Source organism: Astyanax mexicanus, chromosome 21, assembly GCF_023375975.1.
Source record: "Astyanax mexicanus isolate ESR-SI-001 chromosome 21, AstMex3_surface, whole genome shotgun sequence".
NCBI classification, from domain to species: Eukaryota; Metazoa; Chordata; class Actinopteri; order Characiformes; family Acestrorhamphidae; genus Astyanax; species Astyanax mexicanus.
In genome coordinates, this window is record NC_064428.1 from 4,194,098 (window position 1) to 4,207,637 (window position 13,540).

Consider the following 13,540-nt stretch of genomic DNA (forward strand, 5'->3'; position numbering starts at 1 on the left):
GACAGTTTAATTTCACAGAAGTTTGATTTACTTGGAGTTATATTGTGTTATTTGAGTGTTCCCTTTATTTTTTTGAGCAGTGTATATATATATAATGAAAGCCGATATATATATATATAATGAACTCTGATATATATATAATGAAAGCTGATATATATATAATAAAAGCTGATATATATATATATATATATATATATATATATATATATATATATATAATGAAAGCTGATATATATATATAATGAAAGCTGATATATATATATATATATATAATTAAAGTGATATATATAATGAAAGCGATATATATATAATGAACTCTGATATATATATATATATAATAAAAGCTGATATATATATATAATGAAAGCTGATATATATATATATATATATAATAAAAGCTGATATATATATATATATATATATAATAAAAGCTGATGTATATATAATAAAAGCTGATATATATATATATATATATATATATATATATATATATATATATATATATATATATATATATATATATATATATATATATATATAATGAAAGCTGATATATATATAATGAAAGCTGTTAAGACCCTTTAAGAGGTAAACAGGTGGTCCGCACAGTCAGCCTGAGAGACTGAAGGTGGCGTTGTGGTTCAGCCGGCCGCAGCTCCTCGCGCAGGGGAGGCCGACCACCGGCATGCAGCGCGGCGCATTCTCTCCACGGAGATGCAACGCGACCGGCCTCGGACTGGCTTTAAAGTGTCAGGGGGCGAAGGTGGCAAAAAAGCTCCGGCCCGCGAGCTGCTTTCCCCGAGCCGGGGACGGTCTACCAGCGTTCACTATATATATATCAGCTTTCATTATATATATATATATATCAGAGTTCATTATATATATATATCGGCTTTCATTATATATCAGCCTTCATTATATATATATATCAGCTTTTATTATATATATATATATATATATATATATATATCAGCTTCATGGTTACTTCCTTTTTCTGATTATTTAATTTCCTGTTTCTGTTTTTTCCCCCCAAACGAGCTGTTGTTAAAACGAGACATATGCTTCTCTTTCAGTATAATGGAAGCTGGTGATATTCAGCAGTATTTTGCAGAATTACACACCTTTCTTATTAGAGCTGAACAACAGTCTATGGATCTGAATATTTTAGAACAAAGATCAAGATATTTTGAAGATCATCTCATGATGGTCATGGCGTTCTTAACAGCCATGAACCAATTTGCTCCAGTAAATCTGTTACTGTGATGTATCTCTTGAACAATATATATGTAGTTCTTAAAGACATGCTAAATAATGTCACCAATTGAATTTGTTGCAAGGAACAGCCATCTGCAACAACACAATCTGGTAGTTGGTGTGCACCGATCAATTTACCCTGGAAGACCAAGGTAGGCATCTTTCTAACATATAAATGCCTAAAAATTTAAAAGGAACAGTATGACAGTTGTTAATTTTTTCCTGTTTGACCAAAGAGTTTAAATTAGCTATCAGTGCATTGTGTTCACTGTATTTCCAACTAATTTTGTCCAAAATATATTAGATTTTGGCCTCTTGTTAACTGAAAATTTAGCTTTTTAAAAATGTGTTTAAGGTGAAACATTTAAAAATTAAATAAAGTTATTAACTGTTTTGTGGACAGGGAAAGTGGAGACTTATGAAAATGCTGAAGTGACAAAGCATGCATAATTATAACACTTTATGCACATAAAGTGTACTTCATGCAATTTTAGATTTCCACATAATGAATAAATTAAAACTCTTTGTAGACATACAGTTAGTAATGCCATTCACAAATGAGATTAAATATGTATAATGCAATATATCTTCTAATATAAATTAAATTTCTAATATAAAAAGACCATTTACTTATCTAGACATTTGTTGCCCCATTCCCAAACGTAAAATGTCTCACTCTATGTTCTACTTAATGAAATATTAGTCCATGTTATTTGCAAATTATTTGCAACTTATTGGAGTTGCAATTGATACATTCTTAACAATGATGCAATGAATGCTAATATACAGTATTTACAGTATATATGTATTAGACTGTTGTTTATTATTATTTATTTATTTTATTTTATTTTTTTAGATTTCACATACCAGGTTACCAACTTGTAAATCTGCGGGATTTAGGATTCAGCTGGATAGCTCCATCACGGATGCTTTCTGTGAGTGTCCGCACTTTGTTTAATCACAGAAGACAGCTGGGTCTACTAGACTATGGCAGTCACAGCTCTCTGTCAAACCCTGATCTGGACACGCTAATTTCCCAAGTACTTGCAATGACGCCAAATGCTGGAGAAACTTATATCACAGGGAGTTTAAGAGGAAGAGGTATGAGAGTGCAAAGATGGAGAATTCGCGAACGCTTGCAGATTTTAGATCCTGTGGGAAGAGCAATAAGAAGAAGACGGGCAATCAGGAGGAGGGTCTACAACGTTCAGCAACCAAACCAACTATGGTAAGTAAAATTAACTGTATTATGAACTATAAATAGTGTATATGAATTCAGGTGCACTATATGTACAATTGTTTGTGAAAATCCCTCCTAATAAAGGCATTCAGCACAATTAACCCTATGATGCGCAGCATATGCACACCCCCTCTAAGGGGTTGGTGCTTAAAGTTGGACCTGGGTGCTGGTAGAATATTTCAGTGAGAACGGGGAGGTGTGCTGGTACAATATTTGTGGTAGAATAATTCAGTGAGAACGGGGGTGGGGGGGGGGGGGGGTGGGGGATGCTGGTAGAATATTTCAGTACTTTGGGGGCAGTAAGACTCAAACGGGCAGGTGTTCAAGAACGTGCCTTACAACTGACTTACAACAATTAATACTTAATCAGTACTAACAGGTTGTCAGGGTTGTGAAGCGGGTAGATGAAGACACCATGGACAGAGTTTATATAAAGCTTCTTTAATATAATGTTACAAGTAATTATGATTATTAGCTAGTTGTTGATATTAGTTAGTTAGTAAATCTACTGTAGTTAGCTAAATATAACTAAAAATTTACTTTTATTTATAACTACTTATATAACTTACACTGGTGTTTATTAAGGGAAGTAGCTAGCTTTTAAAATAGTTTTTAACCATTTTAATTTGTATTTGTTTTGCTATTTTCTGTAAAGCTTTATTATTATTATTATTATTATCATCATTTACAATCTGTGTATAAAAGTCAGAATTTTGTTATTTACAAAATCTACAAATGTTTAAAATTTTTTGGGTTTATACGTAATGTTTGAAACTGTTATAATATATAAACTTTACTATTTATTTTGTTCAATGAGTTTATTCTTTAAATTAATAAAATATCAGTTATTGTCACCAAGAATATCATTATCACAAAAATACCCTGTAGCTAAATGGCCTACCAATGTACCTATCTAAGCTAAAACATTAGTTAACTAACTACAGTAGATTTAGATCAACTAAAATAGAATGTCAATAGCTAATAATAATTATTTGTAACTTCCTGACAGGTAATGTACTCACTCTCAAGGTAACCTAAACCTAATCAAATATTATGTACAGTTATATTTCACTACTAGCATCAAATATTTACTGAGCTAATGTTACTGTAAAACAGTACTGTGTTGTGAGATGGTAAATGTGGGTCATGTCTGACCTGTGTGTGTAAACCTGATGCAGAAATACAAAATCTTATTCATAAAGTAAGAAACTAAATAAACATCACAATTTGTGCTACAGAAACATTCAGACATATATGAAGGTATATAGAAACTAGAAAAAAAAGGAAAAAGTACAACATAAGCAGACATCGAAATAAAGATTAAATCATCTTATTCACTGTGACTCCAAATAAGTAGAAAAAAAGTACAAGGTGTGTGTCTTATATTGGCTAATGAGATAAAGGCAAGTACTTAAGCGTTTATCTATTGTTATACCTTTAACTTTATTCATCATTGCAGTAGTCTGTTGTAGAGAAACTATGTCATAAAGGAATAACAGCCATTGTTTTGAGAGTCTTGTTTTGGGATTAAACCAATTAAATATTATAGTATTTTTAGCTGCTGTTAAGCCAGAAAAGATTAGTCTCTTTTGAGCATGATGAATGTGAAAGAATGCTCAATTAATAAACATAGATATGGATTTTTGTCGGTTATACTTGGAGATTATCCTAATGACATCTTATTTCTTTCCAGGCATGTGGACACCAACCACAAATTAAATGCATGGGGCTTCGTGCTTCATGGCTGTGTAGACGGCTTTAGCAGGTGTATCACTGACCTAAAATGCTGCACCAACAACAGAGCATCTACAGCCCTTGAACTTTTTAGGGATGCTATAGTACAGTTTGGACTTCCCAGTCGAGTCAGAGGAGGTGCTGGAAGTGAAAACATGGAAATTGCACACATGATTGTAAACCGAGGGCTCAACAGAGGAAGCTTCATGGTTGGCCCCAGCGTTCACAACCAACGTATTGAAAGAGTCTGGGGAGAAGTAAACAGGGTGGTCTCATTTTATTTCAAACACATTTTTCTGTTTATGGAGAGCATCGGAATTTTAGATGAAAATAACCACATCCATATTAGAGCCTTACAATATATCTTTCTGCCAAGGATTAACAGGGCACTTGACGAATTTGCTCTACAGTGGAACAATCATAGTCTGCGAACAGCTGTAGGACTGTCACCACTACAGCTATGGGCCACAGGAATGGGGCAGATTCCAAGGCCTTCACCTCACCAACGTGCACTGCCAAACATAATTCCACACATCAATCCCTTGACAGATGACGGAAATCACGGCATTGAGTATTTTCTGGCTTCATGTAACTTTTGGGGAAGTTAGATCTTCTTCCTTATCAAGGATGCACTGTGTTGATAGCCTTCCCAAATATTTTTAAGACAGGAATACTGTGCACAGGGTAACCCACACAGTCACACAGAGGAAGCAAAATTAAACAGGAGTACCCAATTAAAACCTAAATGGACATGCCCAGATTGCATTAAACTCCTCACTGGAATGGAACCCACATCCGCCGCCTTTATTTTTGTACAGTACAATTTGTAATTTGAACAGTAAGTATACATTGGCCAATCACTTGAGATCAATTGTTTTACTTGATGCAATTGTGTTCTCCATTTGTTAGCTTTGACAACAATTTGTGTTTGATTAAACTGGCTAATGCAAATAAAATAATGCAAAAGGCTGTACATGAAACGCATACATCAACAGTGGTGAGAAAACTTTATTTGATGTCAAATTGTTATTTCTAAAGACCATGGATTTTTCACCATGCAAACATGAACACCAATAGTGTATAAAAGAAATGAGGCAAATCTTTGTTTATTAATAAGACAAAGACATGTTTAAAAAAAACAAAACAAAAAAAAGCAAAATGTGTCACGTATGAACTTTGAATTCACTGAATTTTAACATCAGTAAGACATTCAACAGTATTTTTAGCCATGGGATAAAATTAGAAGTAGGATTTCCCTGCGTATGATTTTATATAAAACTAACAATTTGACAATCTTTATATATATATAAAACTTTATGCTGCCAAGTTATTAAGTGTTTTTTTTTGTTAGGAAACAAAAATACACAATTAAAATCAAATACACTGAAAATATGCACATATTGTGCATTGTATTGGAGGTCAAAGATCTTACTTATTTTTCCTGAATCCCTGCTGCATTAACAATGCTGAAAAACATGGCTATTTTAAATATTTGTATAGAATTTGAGTTTATACCTCAAAAAATTATGATTTGTACCAGTGCACTTCTCCAAAACTGTTTAAAAGCATGCATCACAAAAACAAACCAAACACGTTGCAACATAGTAGATATCTCAAACTCTGGGATCAGATATGAGGCAAAAAGATCTTGCAGAACATAGTAGATAATTATCGAGTAACAGAACAAAATAACTGTTAAAACAGCATTAAAACAATCTAACAATTCCCAATAACTAAAAACACAACATAAACCCTACTTACAATATCTAAATTGAAATGTTTTAAGGCCTAAATAATAGGTACTGCACTTCATGTGCACATTTTGGTAAATTATTTGTACTTTTATTTTACTTTGCACTGATATACAAATACATTGTAATTTTCTAAAGTGTGTTTTGTCTGCTTCTGATTTTAAATAAAAACTAAATACCAGACCTAATTTGACAATTTTTCTCTACATAAAACCTTTTACTGTTTCTTCAGTGACTTTTTTTTTTAAACAATAATAAACAATTTAGTAAAACAAACTGAAAATTTGCACCAATTGTTTTGTAGGTCACAAATTGTATTTATGCTTTCCCAAACCCTGCTGCATTTTGAATGCCGAAATCCATGGCTAACTTAAAATCATTGTATGTGCTTTTAATTGGTACCCTGAGGATGTTGTCACAAGTATTGGCTGTTGGATATGCAGAGACTTCATCAAACTCCAGTGAGGGCAGAGGGGAAAAGCCCAGGGGAGGAATGGAGTCACAGCCAGTAGTGAAGACAAGGATTTCTTCCAAGGTGACAGCCTCTAGGTCAACTAAAATATACACCAAATAAATAAATAAACCCAAATTAAAAACACAAGCCCAAAAAACGGTATAATTTAGGACCACAATGTCAATATTTAGAGAATCTCTTACCCTCTGCATCTTGGAGATAATCTACTAAATTACTAAAAAAAAAAAAAAAAGATTCTAAAAATGTTTACAGGTCTGTGTGGACTCTTTCTTGTTAATTATAACAATATCATCAGACTTACTTCAAAGTCCTGAAATTGGTCTCAGACAGGGAGCTTGCAATTGCTTCCTGAAGGCCTGCATCTTCTGGTTCGTAATCCTCTATCTCCAGCAAATTCACGTATTCACTAAAATGTAGATTAAATCATATTTGTAAAGAGTTCTGTAACAAGTCCTAGAATATATGCATAAACCTCGAGTATAAAAAGAATGGTACAGTACAAGAAGGTGTTTCTTATTTTTACTTTTATTTGACTTCAGACAGTGTGAACCCAAGATATTTATTCTTGCAACATGATTAAGTAAATAAGTAAACATAAGCATAAAGACTTATCATACCTGGCACATCTAACGTATGCACGCTGGCAGTGCTCCATGTCGTGTAGAAGGTGCCTTTTCATTTTTCTGCACCTGCACTATTTGTGGATTTGTGAATACTGATTTGCTCAAAATCATTATAACAATCACTGGTTGACATTAGGAGTGTGCTATATTGTATCATACGTGATAATATCGCCAACATTTTTGAATATTGTGAACAATATTATACCCTGAAATATGGTGCCATATCACCCACCCCTAATTATCACATCAGGGTACTACTGTTTTTTCTTGTTTTTAGCAAAAGACAAATTCACAATGTTCTCATTTCCCATTAAATATCTACTAGAGACAGATTATATCTGTGCAGTATCATTTATTTTACTTTAATCCTGAATATATGGAGATATATGGAGTCCATTATTATTAGTATCATTCTGGATCATTAACTTCAGTTACAAATTGGATAAAACTTTAAGGGTGTGATATATCATATTGTATACAATAACATAACATAACAATAACATTTAATTTTCATTTTGTTGCAGTAGTGTATTCTTGAAACATTTTTTTAATGAAATGTTTTGTCATATCGCCAAAAGTATCGTTTTCGCCAAAATACAATGAAATATCATGAAATTATTTTAGGGCCCACTACTAGTTGAAATCACATTTTTAAAATCACATCATTTTGTTTTTTATTGTACATGAACTGCCCACCTTTTTTGGAATGTTGCATTACATTCCTCATAAGTAGGAATAGATGTCTATTAATAAATTAAAGGGTTCATACTGTCTGCAATCAAGTAAAGGTTTAAGTATATGTAAGAAACACTGCATTTGTTTTTCATGCTATAAAGATTGACCAATCACAAGTTATTTCTGTACATATCAAGACATCTAACAACCTAGGTGTCAGGGTGACAAAATATCTGCATTCCCTACATTATTATTATATGTTTTGTATATGTAAGTGCAATTAACAAATGAGCTATGTAACTCTGATGAAGAAAATTGAATGTTCTTTTAATAATACTATGCTAAAACACACCTGTAGAATGTGGTGGTTCTGACTGTCTCACTTGGAGATGATGCGATCAGTATCACATCATTGTCCCCCTCTGGAGTGTCAGATGTCAAACTGCTTCCCTCTGGCTGATCCATCACATGTGGTAGATGTTGCTGAACTAGTTTTTCACACAATTACAAACACAATATGCATCATTATTGAATAATCTTACACATGAACCTGATATTGTTTATATTTTTAATGGAATTGATTTGAAAAATCCCGTTGAATCATCTTAGGGGTGTAACGGCAAGTGTATTCTTTTAAATGGTTTGGCTCACGCAATTCCACTGATAATGCACAATACAGACAGCATGCAGAAGCATGCAAAAACTAACATGAAATGAGCACCATCTGTCTATGTAAGATGCTCTTAATTGTACAATGCTTTCAGGAAACTTGGTCAAGATTGGTACACAATTTTATTGCCGGATTCCTGTTGTAGGGTAAGATGTATTTGGTGGCATCATCCAGAGACTAATATAAATTGTTTTGTTTTTTTGGAGCTAATGGGCATGTTTTATAAACTTTTTGGAAGATTATGGGCTAAGTTTTGTTTAATCTAGCCTACATTAAACTATTTATATTAAGAGCTGAATTTCAGGCAAAAATAAAATGTAATATGTAATTTTATAATTTCAGTAATAAAATGTAAATAAGTTTACATCTCAATGTTTAATTTAGTACAGGCTGTATTAACTACTTCAGGAGGGAACATATAACACATGGATCAAACTCCACCCTGTGGGGTTTATACCGTTACACCCTAAACTATGGTGACTCTTACGGTAGAAATTAACAATAAATAAATAAAACAGCAGCCAATAAAGTGCAACTACTGCTAATATATAACAGTTTAATACAATAGACTTTTAATGCAACATATCATAAGATATTGAATGTTAGGTTAGTTTACGTATGTTTAGCATGTCAAAGCCATAGTGCAGTCGTTTCTGTCATTTGACAATATAACACCTACAATGAATATGTACTTACCTACAGTCTCATTCTTTGAAGAAGCATCTGAAATTCCAGGCTCACATCCAAGACTTTCCTCCTCACTTTCACTTGACTGAAGACAAAAAAAAGACATTTTATGCAATATTTGTCTCAGACAATATTTAGATTCAAATGTAAAGACCATACAAAGAACATACTGAACAGACTTAAAAGGGTACATAAGCAGTTTAATTTAAAACCTACATCTGCACTGGTAAATAACAGTGAAATGGTACGCTTACAGATTGGTCTAGCAATACTTTGTCAGGCTGCACGTGTACAGAGCGTTGGTGGAAAACCTTCTTTAACATACGTCCCGTCATTTCTTGATGGGGAGCTAGAGATGGTTTCACAAGTTTGTTGTGGCAGCCCAGTAACAACTGCAAACTATACAGACAGGTTAATAAGACGATGTGTTTGTGAAATAATTAAGAAAAAAAAAAACGATTACAAGGTACTATTTACATGTTAATATTTTACAAACCTACCTACAACCTTCAACCTGTGGCATAAAAGCCTTCCGAATTGTGGACATCACCTCTGACTCACACCATTCAACATTAAATTCAACTGCAGATTTCACATGCCCATTTTCAAACAACCATGCTTTACTTGCTCGGCGTGGTACAAGAGTAGTCGTGTTGTCCGGAAGAAGCACAAACTCCTCTGTAAATGTCTCAAGCTGAGGAAGTCCTTTAGCAGGTCTATTTCCAAAAACAGAAGTTTTAAAAAGTTGAGGAAAGAAAAAGAAAGAAAAGAAAGAAAGAAAAAAAAACTGTTAGAGCAATGCAACACTTCCTCTAGAACGGATCACTGGTACAGTGACCTACCATATATTATTTAATATATATTCACACATAAAAACAGTTCTGATAGCCTCCTCAATAAGGTCAGCACAGTCGCAATTTGGAAATCAGAAAAAGACGTACCATATCTGTTCTGCAGCATAATTTAATTAAGTACATATTCTGTGGGGCATATAATGTACTTAGGCAAAAAAGGCTTCAGTTTCTTCTAATTAGGAAAGTCAAATGCAATGAAGTTATAGAAACATATTTGGGCTGAGATTTGTGAAGTAATTAGTCAGACAACAGCATGCACACATTTGTTTAAAATAATATGCTTGTATGGTAAATGACAACTGAGACAGTTCTATAATAATTTTAATTAAATAATGTTTCATCTTCAGTATGATGAGCCTTTTATTTCCTATTCCTTGTTTTCAGCAGGTTTATTAGGTGACTGTACTTCTCTTTAAAGGTCTCATTCCATCGTTTTTTCATTCATTTTAAAATGTCTGGTTGTGGTCTCTAATATGAATGAATGAATGTGAGCTGTTTCTTGTGGAAAAAAAAAGTGCTCTGGTGTTTCTATTTAGCCCTGCTGCTTTAGATCACTGAATTAGAGGTCTCTGAAGAAAGACAGGTTTTGGCTCTTGCTCATGAATATTCATACATAAAAACATATCGCCTCTGATTGGCTAACAGCACCGCAGTAAACAATGCCTACCTGCCTTCCCCCACAGTCAATTTTACAGCTCTAAAACTCAGGACAAAATGTTTTACACAGAGATACAGTTAACCCTTAAACTTCACTTAATGTCAGACTCGAGCGACCCCGCAACCGAGAAATGCTCTCAACACCCCGAACCGAACCCAGACTGCCTACCCCGGCCAATCTCCCTCCAATCCCCCCACATCCCCACCCTACACAGCATTCATAGCGTTTCTTTCAGCTAGACTAATGCTACTACACCCTTATATTAAACTTGGTGATTGGGTGTTTGGGCAGTTTTACCATATTGAAGCCCCAGAGTTCGCTCTATATCATAAAATCTAACGTGAACGGCACCCACGGTGTTCTGTCAAGTTGTGCTGCCTTTTTTAAAACCGTGCTTCCCTAGTGTTTATTTAAGGTCTCTGTAAAAACGTTGAATTATTCAGAGATTTGATTTAAACCTACACAAGGTAGCTAATGTTAACTAGCTCTGTAAACTCTGTGCTATGAACTCACTGGTTGACGTCGACATTTTACATCTCTCTGATCAACTCTGAGAATTTTCTTTGTCTAGCTACTGCTGACAATGGAGGCTGAGGAAGAGTTTCATGTGCAGCATGCATATACAACTCAGAGAGCGCTATAGTATTTCACAAAGAACAAGAAAAAGTGGATTTTAGCAGTAGGAGACTTTTAAAAATAAATAAATCTAAATATAAATTATTGATTAAAAACATTTGAAATTATTGTAACTAGGGCTGTTATGTGTTCTGTGCTTAATTAAGCTAAATTAAATGCATTTAATGGCATTTATCCTTTTGATAAGAAAGCATTTCCATATTTTCTGTTAAATTTAGCTTAAGAGCAAATAAATTCATGAAAGCTGGAATAAACTTGGAAGCTACCTGTAATGAACATCTGTCATTAGATGCTGTAAATACTGTATATCTTTTACAACACTAGACCATTTTTTCTAGTCTAAAGCATATATTTATTCAACATATTTTTCAGCAGTTTGAACTTCCTTTATTCTGTTAAGTATTAAACTAAGTAACAGAAGATGAGTAAAATAATAATAATTGAGATGACAGTATTTAATTTATTTGGAATTTAAGGATTTTTTGAGATTTAGATATTTCTGTTAGAATTCCATAAACGCAATGCCAGGAAAAACAACGAAAGATGTGTTTTACAGCAGCACTGAATATTTCACTTCTGCCAAGTTTTATATATATGAAGAGTTCATTGGGTAAAACAGATACAGATGTTTTTGTTTAAGAATATGAACCATTTTTGCAAAAGACCTGTTCTTTTTGTTTATAATTCTTAATTAAAATGTCTGTGCATTTTATGTGGTAATAAATATCACGACTGGAAGAATCTTAAAAACCTAAGCAAGTAAAATCATCTTACATCTAGTTTAAATATCTGAAATATCTTATTTGTGAAAAAAATTCTACCTTCCCATATTTCCCCAATATAATGCGATCTACTGAAAGTGTCTTATTCCACTGACAAATATTTTGACTTTTTAAGTATTATTTGACAAAAACTAATTAAAGCGAAATTATGCCAATATAAGATTCATTTAGCTTATGAAAACAATTAAAAGTACCAAAAAAAAAAAATATCATAATTAAAATTATCATAATTAAAATTCTAGCTAATCATACTACACTTAAGAGTCCTTGACTTCCCAATGTCCTTTTTACAGTGTATACAAATTATTTTATTATACAGATCTATTAAAATGTATTATTTTTTAAATATTTTGTTTACTCTGAAAGTAGCATTTATAGCACTTAAATGCTGTAGCATTTAAGGTGTAATAAAAAATAGCTAAATGTAAGTTACTAAATGAAATGAATCTTGTGCAGCTAGTATAACTTGAACAAAAGAAATAATTAAAATATATATATTTTAATAATATTATTATATATATATCATTATTATATATATATCAGAGTTCATTATATATATATCAGAGTTCATTATATATATATCGGCTTTCATTATATATATATCGGCTTTCATTATATATATATCTCTTTTATTATATATATATATATATATATATATATATATATATATATCAGAGTTCATTATATATATATATATCGCTTTCATTATATATATATATCGGCTTTCATTATATATATCACTTTTATTATATATATATCAGCTTTCATTATATATATATCGGCTTTCATTATATATATATCTCTTTTATTATATATATATATATATATATATATATATATATCAGAGTTCATTATATATATATATATCGCTTTCATTATATATATATATCGGCTTTCATTATATATATCACTTTTATTATATATATATCAGCTTTCATTATATATATATCAGCTTTCATTATATATATATATCAGCTTTTATTATATATATATATATCAGCTTTCATTATATATATATATCAGCTTTCATTATATATATATCAGCTTTTATTATATATATATATATCAGCTTTCATTATATATATATATCAGCTTTTATTATATATTTCCTGTTTGGCTTGCCATAATATATGTATATATATATATGTATATATATATACATATATATACATATATATATACGTATAATTCCGGCCCTGTGTTGATTTTAGAAACCACTCAAAAAGGTTTTATTTCTGTTAAATTACTGGTAATGGAATTATTGAAAGCCCATTACCATTAAAATGTAAATATCTGACTATGAGTTTATGCTGGGATTTGAGTTAACAATGTAGTAATTTGACTGCATTTGTTACTGCAAATTTACAGCTGTTTTTAATATATTGTCAGTTTCCTCTTAATCAGACAGGCCTCAAATCTGCTACTGTTTTTATCCTGAAACACATTCCAAAAAAGTTGGGACAGTAAAGAATTTACCACTTTGTAATGTTTTTATTTCTTT